General features: G+C 45.7%; 1 long non-coding RNA gene across 1 annotated transcript; it reads right to left on the minus strand.

Annotated features, from left to right (window-relative positions):
- Positions 1-19,479: 19,479 nt before the first annotated feature.
- Positions 19,480-21,117, minus strand: LOC118151897 (uncharacterized). Its single transcript, XR_004740298.3, has 3 exons — positions 20,967-21,117; positions 20,082-20,305; positions 19,480-19,942 (listed from the first exon to the last, which is right to left on the minus strand). It is a non-coding gene; the product is annotated as an uncharacterized LOC118151897 (long non-coding RNA).
- Between the last annotated feature and the right edge of the window lie 1,613 nt (positions 21,118-22,730).

The following is a 22,730-nucleotide window of genomic DNA, read 5'->3' on the forward strand; positions in this document are numbered from 1 at the left end:
AAAAAGAAGTAGTGCCTGCTCTAAGAAAGGGATTGATAAAATGCAATGAGCAGTCAGAGGGGGACAGAGGGCACTTCCAATTTACAGACAGACCTCAAGGAGGAGGGACTTCTAAGCCAGACCCAGAGAAGTATAAACAACTTAAAGATGGTCAGGCATGGTGGATCATGCTGTGATCCCAGTGCACTGGGAGGTAGATGCAGGCGGATCACTTGAGGTCAGGAGTTTGAGACCATCCTAGCCAACATGGAGAAATTTTGTCTCTACTAAAAATACAAAAATTAGCTGGGTGAGGTGGCAGCATGTGCCTGTAATCCCAGCTACTCAGGAGGCTGAGGCAGGAGAATAGCTTGAATCAGGGAGTTAGAGGTTGCTGTGAGCTGAGGTCGCACCACTGCACTCCAGCCTGGTGACAGAGCAAGACTCTGTCTCAAAAAAAAAAAAAAAAAGCCATCATGGTGGTGAGCACCTGTAATCCCAGCTACTCAGGTGGTTGAGCCAGGAGAATTGCCTGAACCTGGGAGGCAGATGTTGTAGTGAGCCAAGATTGCACCACTGCATTCCAGCCTGGGTGACAGAGTGAGACTCTGTCCCAAAACAAACAAACCAACAACAAAAAAAAGTTAAGAGGAAAACTTTTGGAGAAAAGGGATGGGTGTCATTGCAGGCAGAGGAGACTGTCACGTGAGCAAAAAGTGCAGAGGTGTGATAAGGCTGGTGTGTCCACTTATAAGAATGAAGTTCAGCTTGGATAGGCAGAGGCCGGTGTTTAGGGGTGGTGATGGCAGGACTGCTGTGAGATAAGACTAGAACGTTGGAACGTTCCATGTGGCCAGACCCTGGAAAGTTGTAAAGTCAGCAAACAGGACTGGAGTCATTGACAGTCTTACAAGTTTGATGAGAAAGGAGAGAAGTCATGTGTTTTTAAAAATGTGTAATAACCACTCACTTTAAGAAAGCCAGTATTCAATGATTTAACCAAGTGGTATGGGTTGTCATCTAACTTCTGATCTCTCTCTCTCTCTTTGAAAAAAAAAACTTTTAAACAAATTTTCCAAGTTAATAGGGGCAAAGCAAAAACATGGTGACATCAGTGCTAAAAGGCCCTGCATAAGCATGTCCCAGGGAAAACTGAGGTTGGAAACAAAAATGTTACCCAGAGTCACCAGGTACTGACCTTTTCACAGCGGTGCAATCAGAGAAGATGAACAGGAGGAAGCAGCTCTCAAAGACAATGGGGGCTATAGTGGAAATGGCCTTGGAATGGCATTCGGGAGCCTGGATGGTAGTGTTCCCTCTGTCTTTGACTCAAAGGTCTCTTCCCTTCTCCGGGTCCCAGTTTCCCATCTGAACACTGAGGGAGGCCCATCAAGGTGGCCTCTCAGGTCCTAATCACCCTAGGCATGGGAAGTTGAGGGAGCTCTGTTCTGTTTCCCTCTGAGGGACCTCAGCCCCTCTGCTGCTGTCCCCGAGCATAGGCAGGAAATGAATGCGTTCCACTCTTCTTTACTCAGCTTTAGAACTTCTCTTGTCTTAAAAGGCTGTACCCAGAGCTCTGGATATAGAGAATACCAACCCCAGTCCCCTTAGTTCTGTTGCCCTTTCCAGGAAGATTTTGGCATGCATTGGAGAGATGTTTCAGGTGGGAGTGATCCTGGGGTGGGAAAACCTTGAAGAAACTCAATGACAAACCTTGTCTTCAAGGAAGGCCTACCCCGGAGCACTGTTTAGAAAGTAGTCCAGGTGTGGTGTCTCATGCCTATAATCCCAGCACTTTGGGAAGCTGAGGGGGTGTGGATCACCTGAGGTCAGGAGTTTGAGGCCAACATGGAGAAACCCTGTCTCTACTAAAAATACAAAATTGGCCAAGCGTGGTGGCGCATGCCTGTAATCCCAGCTACTCTGGAGGATGAGGCAGGAGAATTGCTTGAACCTGGGAGGCAGAGGTTGCGGTGAGCCAAGATTGCACCACTGCATTCTAGCCTGGGCAACAAGAGCAAAATTTCGTCTGCAGAAAAAAAAACGTAACAAGAAAAAGCAAAAACAAACAAACAAAAAGAAAAAGAAAAAAGAAAGTGACTTTTCTATTGCTCCGTAGAATTAACTGTGCTGTGTAAAGCTGTGAAGTATGGAGTGGGGTAGGAACAGAGTTGAGTCTTGGATGGAAGCGGCACTGAAGAATGACCCTTGAAATTGGCATTCTGCCCCTTACAGATTCCCTGGTCACAATACCTGGAGTTGCAGGTGGGCCTGGGGTAGATCTGACTGGTTTGGAAATGCGTCTCCTTGATTTTGGACTGCCAGACTGGGCAACATAGTGAGACCCCTTCTGTACCAAAAAATGTTAAAAACTGCCAACAGCAGCTGGGTGTGGTAGCTCAAGCCTATAATCCCAGCACTTTGGGAGACTGAGGTGAGAAGATCACTTGAGGTAAGGAGTTCAAGACCAGCACGGCCAATGTGATGAAAACCCATCTCTAGTAAAAATACAAAAACTAGCTGGATGTGGTGGTGCATGTCTGTAGTCCCAGCTACTTGGGAGCCTGAAGCAGGAGAATCGCTTGGACCTGGGAGGAAGAGGTTGCAGTGAGCAGAGATCACACCACTGTACTCCAGCCTGGGCGACAGAGCAAGACTCCGTCTCAAAAACAAACAAACAAACAAAAATGAACAAAAAACTGCCAGCAGCTTGATCTTGGCCTCACTTGTCACCACTGATGGGCAAGATGGAGCTGAGAAAAGGGCAGTGGAGCCAAAAGCAGAGGCAGGGGTAGGGCTGCGAAGGGAAGGGGAGGTAGGGAGGTTGCCTAGGTCTATGCAACACAGCCTAGCTGTGAGTGAGTCACCCTACCTCCCCCAGCAGGTCCTGCAGAAAAGGCATCGTATCTCTCCTGGTGACGGTGTCTATCTTCCAGGACACAGCTGCCTCTTCAAAGCTAAGGCAAATCTTGTGCTGGAACCAAGGCCCCATCTGTTGGAGTCCTCCCCGAGACCATGTGCCAAAATGATGGAATAGGGCCAAGCCTGCCAAGAGCCCCTCAGAGGGTACCTAGGTGAAGCCCCTCTCTCTAGTAAAGAGGAAAGTTAGGCCTACAGACAGGGAGGAATTTGCCCAAGGTCATTTATCTAGCAAGTAGCTGCACTAAAACTTGATGCCAGGCCTTCTTACACAAGATGTAATGGTTAAGAGAGCATTAGCTTTAAGCCAGACTACATGGGTTTAAATCCTGGCTGCTTCTCTGTCGGCTGAAAGGTTTGACCAACTTCGTTAGCCTCTTTCAGATTCAGCTGCCCTTTTATTTTATTTTTGTTTATTTTTCGAGACAGGGTCTTGCTCTGTCACCCAGGTTGGAGTGCAATGGCACAACCATGGCTGACTGCAGCCTTGGCCCCCTGGGCTCAAGTAATCTTCCTACCTCAGCCTCCCAGGTAGCTGGGACTACAGGCACATGCCACCATGCCCGGCTAATTTTTTAAAAATTTTGGTGGAGATGGGGGTCTGACTATCTTGCCCAGTCTGCTCTTGAACTCCTGGACTCAAGTGATCCTCCAGCCTCAACCTCCCAAAGCACTGTTTTCCAATTAAATGAAATAGTAAATGAAAAGCACTTAACATAATGACTTGCATATAATAAGAGCTCAATACATGTTAGTAAAAAAACATTGCCTACGTACTTTACCCTCTGCAATAAAAACCTCCCACTCCCAGTTCTTTCCCCCAGAGCAAACTACTAAGCAGATATTAGTGGTCATAGGTATCGCTTCTCTGGTTTTACTCAAAGCAGAGAGCATTCTTGTTTGATACCATTATTAACACGAGGTGGGTATCTTATCTAATTTTTTTGTTTCTTTGTTTCTTTTTGAGATGAAGTCTTGCTGTCGCTGGGCTGGAGTGCAGTGGTGCGATGCGGCTTATTGCAACCTCCACCTCCCAGGTTCCAGCAATTTTCCTGCCTCTGCCTCCCAAGTAGCTGGGATTACAGGCAATTAATTTTTGTATTTTTAGGGGAGACGAGCTTTTACCATCTTGGCCAGGCTGGTCTTGAACTCCTGACCTTGTGATCCACCTGCCTCAGCCTCCCAAAGTGCTGGGATTAAAGGTATGAGCCACCATGCCTGGTCTATCTTACCTAATTTTCAAAGATTCCTTATTTCCAAAAAGAAAGAAATTATGCTTAGTATAATATGTTCAAACAAAAACATAGAATTTAAAAGTTAAGCCAGGCATGGTGGCTCATGCCTGTAATAATCCCAGCATTTTGGGAGGCTGAGGCAGGCAGATCACCTGAGGTCAGGAGTTCAAGACCAGCCTGGCAAAATTCTGTCTCTACTAAAAATACAAAAATTAGCCAGGCATGGTGGTATATACCTGTAATCCCAGCTACTTGGGAGGCTGAGGCATGAGAATCACTTGAACCCAGGGGCAGCAGTTGTAATGAGCCAAGATCCTACCATTGCACTCCAGCCTGGGCTACAGAGTGAGACGCTGTCTCAAAAAAACAAAAACAAAAACAAAAAATTAGTCAGGCATAGTGGTGCACCCCTGTAATCCCAGCTACTTGGGAGGCTGAGGCAGGAGAAACGCTTGAACCTGGGAAGCAGAAGCTGCTGTGAGCCAAGACTGTGGTGCTGCATTCCAGCCTTGGCAACAGAGCAAGATACCATCTCAAAACAAACAAAAAGGCAAAAACAAAATTTAAAAGTTAAGGCTGGGCATGGTGGTTCATGCCTGTAATCCCAGCACTTTGGGACACCAAGGCAGGCAAATCACTTGAGCCCAGAAGTTTGAAACCAGCCTGGGCAACATGGCAAGACGAAAACCATAAAAATTAGTCAGGCATGGTAGTGCATGCCTGTAGTCCCTTAGAAGGCTGAGAGGGGAAAATCCCTTGAGCCGGGAGGTGGAGGCTGCTACTGCACTCCAACCCCGGGAACAGACGCTGGAGAGACAGACGCTGGCTTAAAAAAAAAAAAAAAAAAAAAGAAAGTTAAGTCACTTATATAGCCATCCATTCAGACGTAACTTCAGCTAGAGTTATGATGGATTTTCTTCCAGTTTTGAGCTGGGCCAGGTGATTCAGGCCTGCAGTTCTAGCTATTATGGAGGCTGAGGTGGGAGGATTACTTGAGCCCAGGAGTTCCAGACTCATCTGAGCAATATGGTGAGACCCCCATCTCTTAAAAAAATTAAAAAATTGCATATTTTCTTCAAGTTTTATTTTGTTACATCCTGTTTGTTAGGGCTGCCTTAACAAAATACCCCAGACCAGTCACTCCAAAAACAAGATTTATTTTCTCACAGTTCTGGAGGCTGGCAGTCCAAGATCAAGGTGTTAGGAGGGCTGGTGTCTTCTCAGGCCCCTCCTTGGCTTTTGGGTGGCCGTCCTCTCCCTGTGTCCTCACACAGTCTTCCCTCTGTGTGAGTCTGTGTCCTAATCTCCTTTTCTTATAACGACACCAGTCCTGTTAGATTAGGGCCCACTCAAATGACCTCATTTAACCTTGATTACCTCTTTAAAGGCTGTTTCCAAATACAGTCACATCCTGAGATGCTGAGGATTAGGTCTTCACCATACAACTTGGTCGGGGGTGGGAGAAGGCACAATTCAGCCTCTCTCTCTCTCTCTCTCTCACACACACACACACACAAACACACACACACACACACACACTTTTTTCTATCCGTCTCTGCAACTTGATTTTCTCACTTACGGTAGTTTCAACATGTTTTCATGTCAGAAGACATGTATCCTTCTGAGGAGGGTGAGATATTGAATCTTTAGCTTTTTATCCTCCATAGGAAATGCAGGCCCACTGGGTTATAAGCATCAATCAGGAGAGCATGTCAGCCTTTGATTGCTTTTTCTTTCTTTCTTTTTTATTTTTAAAAGACGGGGTTTCACCATGTTGGTCAGGCTGGTCCCAAGCTCCCGACCTCAGGTGATCTGCCCACCTTGGCCCCCAAAGTGCTTGGATTACAGGTGTGAGCCACCGCGCCCGGCCTTTTTTTTTTTTTTTTGAGAGAGTGTGTCTCGCTCTGTTGCCCAGGAATGCAATGGCATATCTTGGCTCACTGCAACCTCTGCCTCCCGGGTTCAAGCGATTCTCTTGCCTTAGTCTCCCCAGTAGCTGGGATTATAAACATGCACCACCACACCCAGCTAATTTTTTTTGTATTTTTAGTAGAGATGGGGTTTTACCACTTTGGCCAGGCTGGTCTCAAACTCCTGGCCTCAAGAGATCCGCCCGCCTTGGCCTCCCAAAGGGTTGGACTGAGCAGTTGCGTGGGGCCTTCATTCAGTTGATTTTTTACTACATCTTTCCTCTCTTTTATTTCTAGAGGTCACATACTCTTTCTTTTCTGTGTAAATGCAAGGCTTGTGTTATCTGAAAACCCCTGCTGTTTTCACAAATGGTTTCTCCACCAGTGGGGTGGCCATGAGCCTGGGAAAGCTGAGGTGGGAAGATCTCCTGAGGCCAAGAGTTGGAGGAATGTTTTTTCCAAGTCTTCTCTTTGACCCTTAAGGTGAACTCCCTGCCCGCTCTCCTCCTTGCAGTTGCTATTTGTGAATTTTGCCTCTACTCTCTCCCTCTGGAGCTCTGCCCGGGCAGGTCAAGTGTGGTCCTGCAGGCTTACCCTCAGCTTTTAGATGCTTCTCATTTCCAGATGAGTCTTTGCAGGCTCATTAAGGCCCCACGGTATTGCTTTGAAGTGGCAGTCAAATCTATTTTAGTGTCTTCAATGTCAAGATTAGAGAATATTTTCTTACTTCGAGATAACATAAGTAGTTTTGTGTCACTGAACAACAGATTCTGAGAAATGTGTACTTAGGAGATCGCGTCATTGTGTAAACATCACAGAGTGTACGTTTACAAACCCAGACGGTATAGCCTACTATACACACAGGCTGTATGGGCTAGCCTGCCGTGCTGTATCCTATAGCAATTGTAATAGGATGGTATTTGTATATCTAAACACAGGAAAGGGAGTGTGTTGTCCTATGACATTATGATGGCTACGGCTACAACATGACTAGGTGGCAACAGTTTTTCAGCTCCATCATACTCAATGAGACCACCATTGTATGTGCATCCATTATTGACCAAAACATTGCTATGTGGCACAGGACTGTATTCACCTACATATTCTTCTAGGAAGTACAAAGTGACTCCATTTTTTTTTTCCCAAATGACTAACCAATTTTTCCAATGTCATTTTTCAATTATCCAAATTTTTCTCACTTATATGATGTATGGAAGAGTATTTATATAAACAATGTATATAATATAATAAATAATATAGACATAAAGCTTTTCTAGACTTTTCTTTCAATCTTATTGATATAGCTCTTCTAGTTGTATCTATCATCAGAATACTAATGTATACCATAAACATATTATATTATCATACATAATTGTTTTTTGAGACAGAATTTTGCTTTTGTTGCCCAGGCTGGAGTGCAATGGTGCCATCTTGGCTCACTGCAACTTCTGCCTCCTGGCTCACTGCAACTTCTGCCTCCTGGGTTCATGGAATTCTCCTGCTTCAGCCTCGCAAGTAGCTGGGATTACAGGAATGTGCCACCATGCCCAGCTAATTTTGTATTTTTTAAGTAGAGATGGGGTTTCACCATGTTGGTCAGACTGGTCTGGAACCCTTGACTTCAGGTGATCCACCCCCCTTGGCTTCCCAAAGTGTTGGGATTACAGGCATGAGCCACCGCACCCAGCCTATCATATATAATATATATATAAATTTGCTTTTATTGTTACTGGTAATTCAAAAGTGTATAAGTCATATAAAAGTGCTCATTTCTCGGCCTGGGCAACATGGCAAAACCCTGTCTCTACTAAAAATACAAAAATTAGCTGGATGTGTTGGTGGGCACCTGCAGTCCCAAGCTACTCGGGAGGCTGAGGCAGATGGATTGCTTGAGCCCAGCAGTTCAAGGCTGCAGTGAGCTGTGATTGCACCACTGCACTCCAGCCTGGGTGACAGAGTGAGACCCTATATCAAAAAAAAAAAAAAAAAAAAAGAAAAAGAAAAAGCCCATTTCTCTCTCCTCCTACTGAGACCCCCATGTACAAGGCCTAGTCCCAATGCTGACTTGTCAAAGCACGGTGGCTGTGCCCCAAACAAGAAAACTGAGACTACCTCTCCTCTCTCAAGGCTAGGCTGCCTAGAGGGCCCAGGAACCCGTGGTGAGTTATAAATTTGTCCAAAGTTATCAAATCTTTATTTTAATGTAAGTTATCAAATCTTTATTTTAATGTCCCCCAGTCTTATGTAAACATTAAGTATTATCTCAACAGGTGGCCCTAAAATTTATCTTTGAGAAGGAGCATTCTTTATTCTACCAAAAAATACTTTCATAATTCATCTAAATCTATAAGGTTGGTTGTCAAGTTGTAAAACCTGGTTGTGAAGTATAGAAAGAGAGAAAACAGAAATGAGACAGAAAGAGAGAAAAGGCAGAGACCAGTGATACAGTGAAATTCCCAATGATGAAAGAGCTAGAAGGACTTTTAAGAGGAATCCAATATTTAAAGCTGAGTTCTTAGGGTTTGTATTTTATGGATGTAAATTCCTTCATCTCTCCAAGTTTTCAGTGTCATCTCCTCAGATGAAGGCTATATTGGGTGGGGGGTGGGCATTGAGGAGAATGGGGGCAGGAGCTGTGTTCTGTATCTAAGTCCGTGTACTGTTGTGGGATGGCCCATGATCTAAACTTACTAGCAGGAACACAACCTTAGAGCAGCAGCAACTGTGAGAAGGTAAGTCCCCCAGACATTTGCAAACATTTGGAGAGCACTGATTTCTACGAGTTATAGAATGGGGACTTTGTTTTTCATGTATTTATTTTTTTTCAGGCAGAGTCTCATGCTGTCGCTCAGGCTGGAGTGAAATGGCACTATCTTGGCTCACTGCAACCTCCATCTCATGGGTTCAAGCAATTCTCCAGCCTCAGCCTCCCAAGTAGCTAGGATTATAGAGGCCCACCACCACGCCCAACTAATTTTTGTATTTTTAGTAGAGATGGTGTTTCAGCATGTTGGCCAGGCTGGTGTCTAACTCCTGACCTCAGGTGATCCGCCTGCCTCGGCCACCCAAAGCATTGGGATTATAGACGTGAGCCACCGCACCCAGCCAAGGGGACTTTGAATTATACTAAATCTAGTGAACAGGGTGACCCTGGCTAACACCTTGCAGTTATCTAAAATGTCACTGACTCGATCTGTGTTTGTCTTTCCAAGGAGCTGGCTTCCTTCATATCTTTGAGGAAATGGATCTCCATATTGTTCAATTCACCTTCCAGAAACTGGTGGGAAGGGACAAGAAACTGTTTCAAAGCCTCTGCCAGTTCTTCCAGTGGTCCTTTTTTAAGCCAAGCAAATTAGATATGATTAAGGTTTTTTTAATCTGTAAAATGTGTCTAATCACAACGGCTTTTCCACAGGATTGTGGGGAAGATTAAACAATCAATATGTAGAAAGTGCTTTAGAAGTGCCTGACACAGAAGTAAATTCACACATTAAACTCACCTGGAAAAGCTTTGATGCTGAGGTCGGGGTTGAGGGGGGCCCTGACCGGTTAACTCTGAAGTGGGGCTCAGATGTCAGCATTTTTCAAAGCCTCCTAGATGATTCTAAAGTGCAGTCAGAATTAACAACCACTCCTTTACAGGCTATTATTTTACCAAAATGATATACTAAGTGTTGATTTCTTAGGAACAAAACTCCTTATGCAAGTTGTTTGATCAGAAGTTTGATATTCCTGCTTCCATCCACTTAGGGGACCGGAGTTGGCAGACACACTTGGAATTTAGGTTTTCCCTAAGGAATGTTGATTGCTTAAGCTGTCATAAAAGAGTGGACATTTTACGTTCCCCTGGTGGGAGCGAGAGCATGGCTGAACTCTGATCTATATGCCTCTTTGGGAGATTCCTCAAACCCAGCAAAGCAGGAGATCCTGCTTACTTGCCAGACTTGTGTGCTGTTTGTTACAAATGCAGGACTGAGTCAGCTAAGAGCAGCGCCAAAAAGTCACCAAGCCACCGCACATGCCCTGAGATCACAAGGAAACCAAAAGTCTTTCTAAGGTAAAAAAGTTCTGCCGATATTTCCAGATCTTCCTCTTGGTTTCTAAGCAGCCAGCAACCTGCTCTCAGCTTTCACCAAGGACTCAACAATTTCAGGAAGGAAATAGATTACTCTAAATCAGAAAGATTCTGGGAAATGTTAAATAACCTTGCCTCTGGAGAATACATTTTTTTGACCTCTTTCAGACCTTGGCAGACATGTCAAGCCCATGTCAAGCCACAGAAGACAGCCCTTCATCTTTTTCTAGCTGGTGCCTCCTTCTAGACCTAAATTCCTGAGTTCATGCTGAAACCCAGATTAACAGTTTTTGGCGGGGGAGGGGTATTCTTTGAGATTAGACTAGTAAAAATTAGGCTGGCAGAGGCGGGGGGATCGGTGGCTAGATTCATTCATTTATGTGTCCACAGTGCCTGCCTGGTGCCGTTCTGTACAAGGACCATGGGAATATAAGTTATTGAGGTAGAAATGTACAGAACATCTCAGATGGGGCCGGGCACAGTGGCTTATGCCACTGTAATTCCACCGAGTACTTTGGTAGGCTGAGGTAGGGGGACCTCTTGAGCCCAGGAATTCAAGATCAGCCTAGACAACACAGTGAGACCCTCTCTCTAAAAATAATAATAATCATCATCAATAAATCAATAAAAAATAAAAATTTAAATTTAAAAGTAGCCCAGTGTGGTGGCACACATCTGTAGTCCTAGCTCCTTGGGAGACTGGCCCAGGAGGACCACTTGTGCCCAGGAGTTCAAGGCTGCCGTGAGCTATGATTGTGTCACTGCACTTCAGCCTGTGCAACAGAATAAAACCAGAAAAAACAAAAACAAAGAAAACCCCCAAAACATCTCAAGTCTTTCTAGATATCTATGAAGCCTGCCCTTTGAAGACAAGGGCAAGTTGTACATGGAGTGGTTTGATTGAGAAGTTTAAAGGAAGAATCCGTGTGCTCAATATGGACAATATCCTTGTTTACCATGCCCATCACAGACCTCTGGACTCCACGTGGAATTTTCGAGCAGATGCTAGGAAGACATGCTATGCAGACTAAGCAGAGTTAGCGCAGGAAGCATGGAAGGAAAAAGTAAGAAGTCTCACTGTGATCCCAGCCAGGTCGAGTACCCTGTCTTCTATAGAGTGGACGTCCCGGGGCATTTGGGTAAGAGTGAGCCCAGGCTGGCCCAGCTGGCTGTGTGGGAAGGGCAGAAGCTGCCCTGGCCTTTGGCGTCAGCCACGTGCACTTGGTCAGACTGCCATCTGCTGAGCACTTCTTAGCAATTCCCTCTGCTTTTATGTCACACACCTGGAGTCCCTGCCCGGTTACAGATCTTCTGGGCCCCAAAGTGAGGTCTTTATCAGGAAGTAAAAGGAGTAGAAAGGAGAAGCCCCAGAGCCAGGACTGAGTACACTACTCTATTTTTGTTTTTTTTTTTTTTAATGAGACAGAATCTCGCTCTGTCACCCAGGCTGGAGTACAGTGTTGTGATCTCAGTTAACTGCAACCTCCGCCTCTCAGGTTCAAGTGATTCTCATGCCTCAGCCTCCTGAGTAGATGGGATTACAGGCATGCACTGCTACCCCTGGCTAATTTTTATATTTTTAGTAGAGTCAGGGTTTCACCATGTTGGCCAGGCTGGCCTTGAACTCCTGACCTCAAGTGATCTCCATCCATCTAGGCCTCCCAAAGTGCTGGGATTACAGGCATGAGCCCCACACTGGCCGACACTACACTTTTCTTCCCTGAACCTCGTTCCTGTATTTTAAAGGAGCAGAAGTCTCTAGATTTTCTTTCCTCCCATTTATGCACATTTACAGCACCCCATACCTCCTCCAACATAGCTATTATATAGTGACTGCTTCATGTGTCTGCCTGACCAGGTCGTGAGCTCAACGTGAGAGGGGTTGTGTCCGTCTTGTACATCCAGTGTCCTTAATGCTATGTATGCAGGCACTTAAAAAAGTATCTGTTGAATGAGTGAGGAAAGGAGAAAGGAAGGGAGAGAGGGAGGGAGGGAGGGAGGAAGAGATGGAGAGAAAGAGGGTAAGATATCCCAGCAGGTCACTGAGAGCCTATTTGTCAGAAAGCCACTGGCAGCCTTGAAAGTTCCTGCAAAAGAGAAAGGGAAAAAACTACTTCTCTCCAATCTGCCCGAAGAGAAAATAAACGAGGCAAGCTGCAAATGGTGAAACAAGGTGTGGTCTAGATTTCCAACAGAAGATGTTCTACGCCTGATAAAGCAAAGCTACTTGTGGGGACCCAAATTTTGTGAACATACAAGCCTGGTCCTGCGGGGTTGGTGATAGAACAGGGGGTATGTTATATATAACAGTTTTCTTTTTGGTACCGCAAAGAAAAATTAGTACTGGGACAAAGGATCCCTCAGCAAAGCAATTCTTTTTACTTCCTGCAGAAAGGGTACTCCCATTAGTAATTTTGCCATGAGAGTACAATGAACAAAGGGAAGCAGACATATTTCTTACACATTTGGTGTTGTCCTTACTGCTGTGTCTGATCCCCATTGGCTGGAGCCAGACCTCACAATCTACACTAACACGCGATTGGCTAATAACTTGAAACTTTTCTAAACAGGTAAAAGCAATGGAGAGCAAAAAAGGAAGTCTAAATAAGGAAGGGGCACAGGCTGCAAACTGGGACATGGCTGTGAGCACGTCCAGCACAGATACCTTGGTTAAAGTACAAGGACATAGAATGTACTACATGCCTATAAGCATGTCTAGCAAGCTACATGGGATAGGGCTTCTAGCAAAAAAATCAAGAAGGCTTTTGAAGAAAGTGTTTAAAACAAACTATTATTTCTAACACATGAATTTTTCTTAAACTAGAAAGGAAACTTCAAAGAGGAACTTTTCTACTTCCCACAGGATAGAAGGGTTTTCTTTCAGTGGCATCAGAGAGGCCTGAAGCTTTGCAAGGACTGGAAAATGGAACTTTGTGAGAGCTTTGCAGTTTACACACATTGTCTTATTGTCAAAAGAACTGTGTGAAATACAGAGGTCACAGGCCAGGCACGGTGGCTCATGCCTGTAATCCCAGCACTTTGGGAGGCCAAGATGGGTGGATCACCTGAGGTCAGGCATTTAAGACCAACCTGGCCAACACGGTAAGACACCATCTCTACTAAAAATACAAAAAAAAAAAAAAAATTAGCCAGGCATGGTGGTGTGCACCTGTAATCCCAGCTATGCAGGCAGGAGAATTGCTTGAACTTGGAAAGTGGAGGCCACAGTGAGTCAAGGTTGTGCCACTGCACTCCAGCCTGGGTGACAGACCGAGACTGTCTCAAAAAGAGGAAAAAAAAAAAAAAAAAAAGGCATTACCTGGGGACTAGGGAAGAACAGTGACATTAACACAGGGCTGGGCCAGGGAAGAGACCTCATAGCCCCAGAATTCTTCTCCTACCTGGAGTAATTTGGAAGAGACTGATGTGTGCCCTTAACTCATGTGGCCTCAGAGAATGAGGTGAAGAGAAAGCTGGTGGACTTGGAATCTCAGGGGGCTGGGTCATGACAAAAAGCTCTAAGTGTAAACTAGGCTCTTGATTTTTCTTAAAAAAAAAAAAAAGTGAGGATGGGCGCGGTGGCTCACGCTTGTAATCCCAGCACTTTGGGAGGCCGAGGCAGGTGGATCCCTTGAGGCCAGGAGTTCGAGACTAGCCTGGCCAACATGGTGAAACCCTGTCTCAATTTATATATATATATGTGTGTGTGTGTATATATATGTGTAAATATACATATATATATACATATAAAAGTGAATACTGAGAGAGAGATATTTCTCATTAGATTATTTTTTACAGTAACCCTGACCTCATGCTCCGAGCATAGAGTCACAGAACCACAGGCCTTGCCCACCAGCCCATCTCAACTTCTGTAGAAAATCTCCCTAACCCCTAACTTTCTACAACTCCAACATCAGTAGCAGCTGCCGTTTTATTCAGCTTCTTTCTGCCCACGAAGCCAGGACTAGGAGGAGGTAAGTGACGCATCCCCTTGGGTGCGAAATTCACAAGGTGCCAGAAACCTCAGTAATCATCATAAAGAACATTTCTAAAATTTAAAATTAATGCAGTAAAAATCCATGGTGAACAAAATATCAAAATGTTAAATAAAGACACAATCTAACTTTGCTCCAGCTTCTCATTGAGAGCCAGCCCTGTCTCAGCTCTGACCAAATTCATTCTCATTGAGGGGCTTTGTCCTTGCTGTCCTCTCCGGAATATTCCTCTCAGATCCCTGCATACTTGGCTCCTCGTTGTTCACGTTTCTGTTCTGATGTTATCGTCTCACACTTACCACTATAAGATTCTATTTGTTTATGTCTCTGCTGATATCTCGCCAGTGTTCAGCACATAGTATGTGCTCAAAAAATGTTACTTGCACAAGTGAAGGGAATGAGTGAAGGACTTATCAGAGATTGTGCTCAGGGCTTTATATATGTTATCTCATTTAATCCTCTCAATAATCCCCTGAGATAGGTTCAGTCATCACCGTTTTACAAGGGAGTTATCTGAGGTTTAGAGAGGTTAAGAGACATCTTCAAGGTCACATAGCTAGTAAATGAGGGAAGGCTAAACTCATCCAGAATCCTGTTTCTTTACACCACCTCTCCTGCTGCCAGGCCGGTGCAAGCCTCATCAATTCCCTCTTGAATGACTGCAGGGGCCTCCTCGTCAGTGTCCTGGCTTGCATCCTTGGCCCCCAGAAGTCCTTTAACAGCAACCTGTTTAAAGGGTTTTGTTTGTTTGTTTTTTGTCTTTTTAAGACCGAGGTTCACTCTTGTTGCCCGGGCTGCAGTGCAATGGCGTGATTTCGGCTCACTGCAACCTCTGCCCCTGGGTTCAAGTGATTCTCCTGCCTCAGCCTCCTGAGCCCAGCCTGTTTAAAGATTTTTAATTGTAAGTCAGCGCACGTCTCCCCTCAGTTTAAATCTCTCTGGTGCTGGCTGGGTGTTGTGGCTCATGTCTGTAATCCCAGCACTTTGGGAGATTGAGGTGGGCGGATCACTTGAGCTCAGGAGTTTGAGATCAGCCTGGCCTGCGTGGTGAAACTCTATTGCTAGTTCCTGTAATCCCAACTTCTCAGGAGGCCAAGGCAGGAGAATCACTTGAATCTGGGAAGTGGAGGTTGCAGTGAGCCGAGTTGCACCACTGCATGCCAGCCTGGGTAACGGAGTGAATGTCAGTCTCAAAAAAAAAAGAAAGAAAGAGAAAGAGAAGAAGAAGGGAAGGGAGGGATGGAGGGAGGGAAAGAAGGAAGAGAAGAGAAAGAAAGGAAGAAGGAAAGAAAGGAAGGAAGAAAGAAAGAAGGAAAGAAAAAGAAAGAAAGAAGGAAAGAAAGAAAAATCTTGCATCACACCTGTAATCTCAGCACTTTGGGAGGCCAAGGCGGGCAGATCACGGGATCAGGAGTTAGAGACTAGCCTGACCAACATGGTGAAACACTGTCTCAACTAAAAATATGAAAAATTAGCCAGGCATCATGGAACACACCTGTAATCTCAGCTACTCAGGAGGCTGAGGCAGGAGAATCACTTGAACCCGGGAGGCTGAGTTGCAGTGAGCTGAGATCGTGCCACTGCACTCCAGCCTGGGCGACAGAGTAAGACCCCGTCTAAAAAAAAAAATGTAAAGAAAGAAATCTCTCCAGTGCTGTCTCTTGCTCTCAGAACATAAGCCAGAAGCACCTCCTGGGTACTATGTGATCCTGTCCCCATGACCTGTCACTGGCTCTCTCTGCTCAGCCACTCTGGCCTCTCCATTCTTGAACACAGGAGTCAAGCTTCCACCTTGCTTGTCTCCCATTGTTAGACTGCTGTCCCTCAGGCAACCACATGGCTCACTTACTCACCTCCTTCCAGCCTTTGTTCAAACGCTGCCATCTCCATAAAGCCTGCCCTGAACTCAACCAGGCACAGTGGCTCATGCCTATAATCCCAGCACTTTGGAAGGCCACGGTTGGTGGATGGCTTGAGGCCAGGAGTTCAAGACCAGCCTGGGCAAAATAGTTAGCTCCTTTCTCTACAAAAAATAATATAAATAAATAAAAATAGTCGGATGCAGTGGTTTAAGCCCAGGAGTTTGAGACTGTAGTGAGCTCTGATTGTGCCACTGCCCTCAAGCCTGGGTGACAGAGTTATCCTGTCTCTAAAGATAAATAAATACAATAAAAACTAAACCCCACCCCCATACTCTTGCTCCATCATACCAGCCTTTCCCTCTATAAAGCATTTAGCTGTCCCCTTCTAAGAATCTTGTCATTTGGCTTGTTAATACTATTTGGTTTACTGACTCTTCCACCCACTCTAATGCGAGTTCCATTCGGGCAGGGATCCTGTCTGTTTTGTTTGCTGGTGTGTCCTGGAACTACACAGATGCTCAATCAATATTTTCTGAGTGAATGAATAAGCTAATCCTTGGAACAAGGATTTGAAACCAGGTGAACATCCTCCAAATCTCATGCTCTGAACTAAATCAGGAAGTGTGTCTCTAAGGTTGAGCAAGGCAGGGCTGTATGGCTCAGAACTGTCTCTGGACCCCTGTCTGTGCTGTCATCACCAAATTTGAAGTCTCAGCACGGCACAGCTGGCCTTTTGCTTAGAAGGCATCTAACTCCATTGCATTTACTTCCCAGGATTCTGTCCTTTCACCCCTGGGATTCTTATCTCTCTTGCCCAAGGGTTGATTTAATTATTTTATCCCTAATGTTACCTCTGCCTCCTTCACTGAGCCATTGTTGTGAAAACAGTAAAGTCCCAACTCTTTCCTCTATAAAAGCCCTGCCAACTGTTTGCCAAGGCAGCTCTGCTAGGATATGTGCCAGGAGGGGACTGTGCTTGCCAGGCAGCCTGAGGCTGCGCTGCTTCCGCCCCACCTGTCCTGCCTGAGCTATGTAGAGTATAACCAAATTCATCATGTTTCCCCATTTTTTACCCCACGTCACTTGTGTAACTTTCAGGCTATGAACTGTCCAACTGTCCCATCAGGTTTCATGAGAAAGCAGCAGCTCTGGAAAACAGATTCTACTTGTGCTTGTCATAATGTTCTCTCTGTCTTAGTATAAAAGGTACTATGAGACCAGCTGGAATGCAGTGGTGCAATCTTGGCTCACTGTAACCTTCACCTCCTGGATTCAAGCGATTCTCCTGCCTCAGCCTCCTGAGCAATTTTTGTATTTTTAGTAGAGATGGGCTTTCACCATGTTGGTCAGGCTGGTCTCGAACTCGTGACCTCAAGTGATCCACCTGCCTTGACCTCCCAAAGTGCTGGGATTACAAGCATGAGCCACCCACCGTGCCCAGCACACCCAGTTCTTTCATCTTCAGCTTTCCCCTCCCCTTCCCTTTCTTTTCTCACCCTCCGTTCCTTTCCACTCCTTCCTAAGTCCGTAAATGACTGGAATTATGAAGCTGCTTTAGAGTTTTGGCAAAAAATGACATTCACACAATAGTTAAGGGTGTTACTATCTCATTGGAAGGATTTAACATGTTTCAGAAATGAGTTCCAGAGACCTTGAACTTGTGTTTGTTTGTTTGATTTTTGAGACAGTCTCACTCTGTCACTCAGACTGGAGGCAATGGTGTAATTCTGACTCACTGCAACCTCCGCCTCCTGGGTTCAAGCAATTCTCCTGCCTCAGCCTCCCAAGTAGCTGGGACTACAGGCACCTACCACCATGTCAGGCTGATTTTTGTATTTTTAATAGAGATGGAGTTTCACCATGTTAGCCAGGCTGGTCTTGAACACCTGACCTCGAGTGATCTGTCCTCCTTGGCTTCCCAAAGTGCTGAGATAACATGTGTGAGCCACTATGCCTGGCCTGAGCTAGGTTTTGATATTGCTGAGATGTTGCAAGACAGAGTGTAAAATGTATTTAATTTGATTTGTATAACTGAAGTCCCAGAGAGGTACTGATTGTTGTAAATATTGTACTTTTTGTCAATTAATTAATTTGTTCATCTTTTGTCAAATAAAATATTTAGAGATTTCATATTGTAATCTGTGATTTTCTGACTTCTCTTGAAAAAAAATCAGAAGATCTGGCAACTGGGTTTTATGCTTGCAAGGACAGGTATGCTTCCAATGGCCACAGTCCACACGGGTTTTCTCTGGCTCTAAAAATTAGGGTTGGTTTTTCTTCACTCACACTCATGTACACTACCTGCCTGGCCCCCAAGGCACTTGAATCTGTGTCTCTTTGAAAGGTGATACTCAAAGATGATCATTCCTGGAGTGTACAAAAGTTTAGTAAAGGGATGAGTTGCTCAGAGAGAGCAAAGTGTCCACCTGGGTAAGGGGACTATTACCTGCCTTCGTTCCATCTTTATTTGTATTTATATATTTATTTTGAGACAGAGTGTCACTGTGTTGCCCAGGCTGGAGTGCAGTGGTGCAATCTCAGCTCACTGCAGCTTCCACCTCCCAGGGTCAAGCAATCCTCCTGCCTCAGCTTCCCAAGTAGCTTAGATTACAGGTGCCCATCACCACACCTGGCTAATTTTTGTATTTTTTTTTTTTTTTAGTAGAGATGGGGTTACACCATGTTGGGCAGGCTAGTCTCGAACTCCTGAGCTCAGGTGATTCGCCTGCCTCAGCCTCCCAAAGTGCTGGGATTACAGGCATGAGCCACCATGCCCGGCCTCCATCTTTATATTCACTGTAGGATGTAGATGATAAGAAGAGCTTGGGATCAGGAGTGAGCTGGTTCATCTTAAGAGACGGTCTTAAGTTTCTGCTGGGGTCTAGAAAGAGTAGGTTTGGTTCCTTTTTCTATATTTTATTTTTTTGAGACAGTGTCTCACTCTGTCCCCAGGCTGGAGTGCAGTGGCACGATCTTGGCTCATTGCAACCGCTACCTCCAGGTTCAAGCAATTCTCCTGCCTCAGCCTCCTGAGTAGCTGGGACTACAGGCATGTGCCACCATGGAATCTTGCTCTGTTGCCCAGGCTAGAGTGCAATGGTGTGATTTCCACTCACCACAACCGCTGCCTCCTGGGTCCAAATGATTCTCCTGCGTCAGCCTCCAGTGTAGCTGGGATTACAGGCGTGCGCCACCACACCCAGCTAATATTTTTGTATTTTTAGTGGTAGAGATGGGGTTTCACCATGTTGGCCAGGTTGGTCTCAAACTCCTGACCTCCTGATCTGCCTGCCTCAGGCTCCCAAAGTGCTGAGATTATAGGTGTGAGCCACCGCACCCGCCTCCTTTCTATGCTTAAGAGCAGACATCCAGCCAACGCTTTACCATTTAATGCGAGACCAACCATATATGTAAAGTGCTTGCCTTGGTGGCTGGCACAGTCGCGGTAAGTACTCAATACACACTTGACAAAGATTATTGTTGTTACCATCATCAACCCTTGATTTCCTGCCAGTCAACCAGCTCCCAGCAAGATAGATTGCCAAAACCCTTGCCTTTTTCTAATCCTAACCCATCACTGGCCACTTCCCCTACCCTCTGCCTCCCGACCCCTTCCTAATGCCTGGACTCATTCGTTTGCGCCCTGAGCTCATTTCTTAACACATGACACTGCCCCTTTGGCCCTGACTTCTGGCTTCCCCGCCTCTTCCAAGACTAGCACGTCCAGCCCTGGCTGCACTGCTTCTAGCTATGCAGGTCAACCACTCAGACTGTCTATTCTTCCCTTGGACTAAAATGTGGGTTCTTGTAGGTATTGTCCCCAGCTCCCACAGGGACCAGGACTTCAGAGAGCACAAGTCGACAGGCTTCCATGATTGTGTCAAAAGAGTCAGGACCCACTGGAGAGCAGGGACCATGTCTGCATATGTCTTGTTCACTGCTGCATCCTCAGGGCTCAGGACATTCCCTGGTACAAAGCAGATGCTCAGTAAGTACTCATTGGATGGACAAATGAATGGATGGACAGATGAATGAATGAATGAATGAATGAATGAATGAATGGGCAAATGAATGGGATCAGAGATCAGAGAGGAAAAACTGCTTACATTTTTAACACTCCTAGATGTGTTGCTTTTTTGTGATCTTTTCTACTTCTCTTTAGTGAGTAGCAATAGAATCAGTAAGGAGAAGAGGGTCTGCACGCTGGTTTTCTGGAGGAGAAAGCTGGGAAGATTTTCCTCTGCCCTGTGGTCAGGCTCTGAGTGGGGAGAGTTGTCCCAGGACATAGAGCAAGTGGTGACAGCATGTGATGGAGGGAGGAAAGGAACACCTGCAGCATAGGGAGGAAAGGCACATGGAGCTGGTTGGAGACTGAGAAGCCACAACTTGCTCTATGTCCTGAGACACAGAGAGGTTGAGCAGGAGAAAGGCCTGCTGGCATTTTCCACCTGCAGACGCTACTGCTGAAAGGCCTCCTTCCCAGGTCCTACCTCCTACCTCAGTACTGATTGTAGGCAAGTCCTTTTCCCCATTTATGGCCAAATCAGGAAATGTGGCCTGCTCTGAGGTTATCAAAAGGCAGAAGCCTCAAAAATAGAGCTGGTTATTAGCTCTGGTGGTATAAAATCAACAGCACAACCAACCACCCTGTGTGAGCTTCCTCCTCCACCTCTCTGTTCAGTTTCTCTTCCTGCCTATTTTCTCTGCTGGGTGGGCAGATCAGAAGGCTTGGGTCTACCAAGCTCCAAACAGAAGAAGCTGCTTTCCTTCCCTTCTGAGCAGCCACAACAGTGTGAGCCCAGATGTGTCTCTGTCACCCTTCTTTCCTCACTCCCATCCCCAGCCCATGTGTCCCATGAAAATGAGCCATGAACCCTGATTTAGACAGTGGGAAACTTGATGAGAGATCCAGGTCTGCGATTTGGAAAACAAATTACTACTTCTCTTTTCTCCAGCCTTATGTCTCTCTTTGGGCAAAAGCTAATTCTTACCAACGTCTCTCAACCTCCTCAGGTTAACTTCACTATGATTTTTCTGGAAATTGGTGCTTCCCCATTTCTTAGAGCACAGCAAACTTGGGGTGCCCTGAAGGCTGAGACAGAGGCAGGGTGTGGGCAGCACTGGGCCTCTGAGGACACTCCTCCTTTACATTCTGGGGACACAACCTCCACCAGCACCAGCGTGATGATGTCATAATTGGGGTGGGTGAGATAGGGAAGCTCATTGCCTGTTGCATGCATCTTGGGACTCTTCCGATTCATTTACTACTCAGGATGCAGGGTTTTCCCAGGCCAAGACACAGTGGATTGAAGGTTCTGCCATACCCTGTAAAGGTGCCAATCATAACTAAAACATACTGACTTGAGAATTCACTTTGTTTAACCAGACATTTAACTGATTTGATGCTTGTAACAATCCTACAAGGCTTGTCACATGATTGGCTTTCATCTTCGAAATGAAAAAACAAAAAAAAAAACAGGCATAGGAAGGTAATTTGCCCAAAGTCACCCAGCCACTAAGTGCACTAAGTGGTAGAGTGGGAATTTGAACCCAGGAAAAGATGTTCAAAAGCCCCGCAGCCTTCCCACCAGGGATTCTAATTGATCCCAATTAGAATCTGGCATCTGGCACCCGTAATACCAGGGCACCTGCTTGTGTCTGCAAAATCACCCCAGCCTTTGAGTCAGAAAGAAAACATTTTTCACTGGATCCTCCAGGGAACCCAGTCTCTGGCCCAGCTCCCAGGGAGCTCGTGGTCTGGTGGAGGTCTGCACTCCCTCACTCCACGTCTCCCTAGCTCACACCGCCTTCCTCTGGGAAGACCCCCTTCCAGGCTTTGACTGAAAGGGTCCCTGCCCTGAAGAACAGCCATTGAGCTACAGACTTGAGGAACAAGTCCTCATGATCCATCAGTCTCCTGTCCCCTTGCCTGCCTTGACACCATACTACCTCAACCACTCTGCCTCCAGGGAACCCACAGTTCACCTGAGATTTATACCACCTGGCTGAACTCTGCCCTCCAGTTTACGGGCCTGTCTGGGGTCTGATTTAACTACACCAAACTTTTTGACCTAAAACTGGGAAGTATATGTGCTCAGACTGCACATACCAATTTTCAGAAGTTTTGTTTTCTTGAGGCTGTGGCTGTGGCTGTGGCTGAGCGCGGTGGCTCACACCCTTAATTCCAGCACTTTGGGAGACTGAGGTGGGAGGATCACTTGAGGTCAGGAGTTCAAGATAGCCCGGCCAAGTAGGGACATGGTGAAACCCTGTCTCTACTAACATGCAAAAATTAGCTGGGCGAGATGGCAGGCACCTGTAATCCTAGCTACTCAGGAGGCTAAAGTAGGGGAATAGTTAAAACCCAGGAGGTAGAGGTTGAAATGAGCTGAGATCTCACCACTGCACTCCAGCCTGGGCAACAGAGCAAGACAGCATCTCAAGAAAAAAAAAAAAAAAAGCTTTTTTTTTTTTTTTTTAGTGGCAGAGCAAGACTGGAAAATATAGTGTATTTTAAAACTCAGCTTTTATCACCCTGTTTTCAAATCCTGAGACCTAAACTTTTGTTCCTATGCAGTCAAATCTTTAACCTCCACTTCCTATGTTCTCCGGCCTTCTTCAGTAGGAAAGCTGTGAGCAAACTGCCCCATGCACGTACACACAGGTTTATTTTTTCTGTGTAACACATGTCCTTGTGGTTTGAGCTGCCTCATGAAGACAGAACTGACCGACCTCACTGATGGCCTGAATGTGGA

Source organism: Callithrix jacchus, chromosome 1, assembly GCF_049354715.1.
Source record: "Callithrix jacchus isolate 240 chromosome 1, calJac240_pri, whole genome shotgun sequence".
Classification (NCBI taxonomy): Eukaryota; Metazoa; Chordata; class Mammalia; order Primates; family Cebidae; genus Callithrix; species Callithrix jacchus.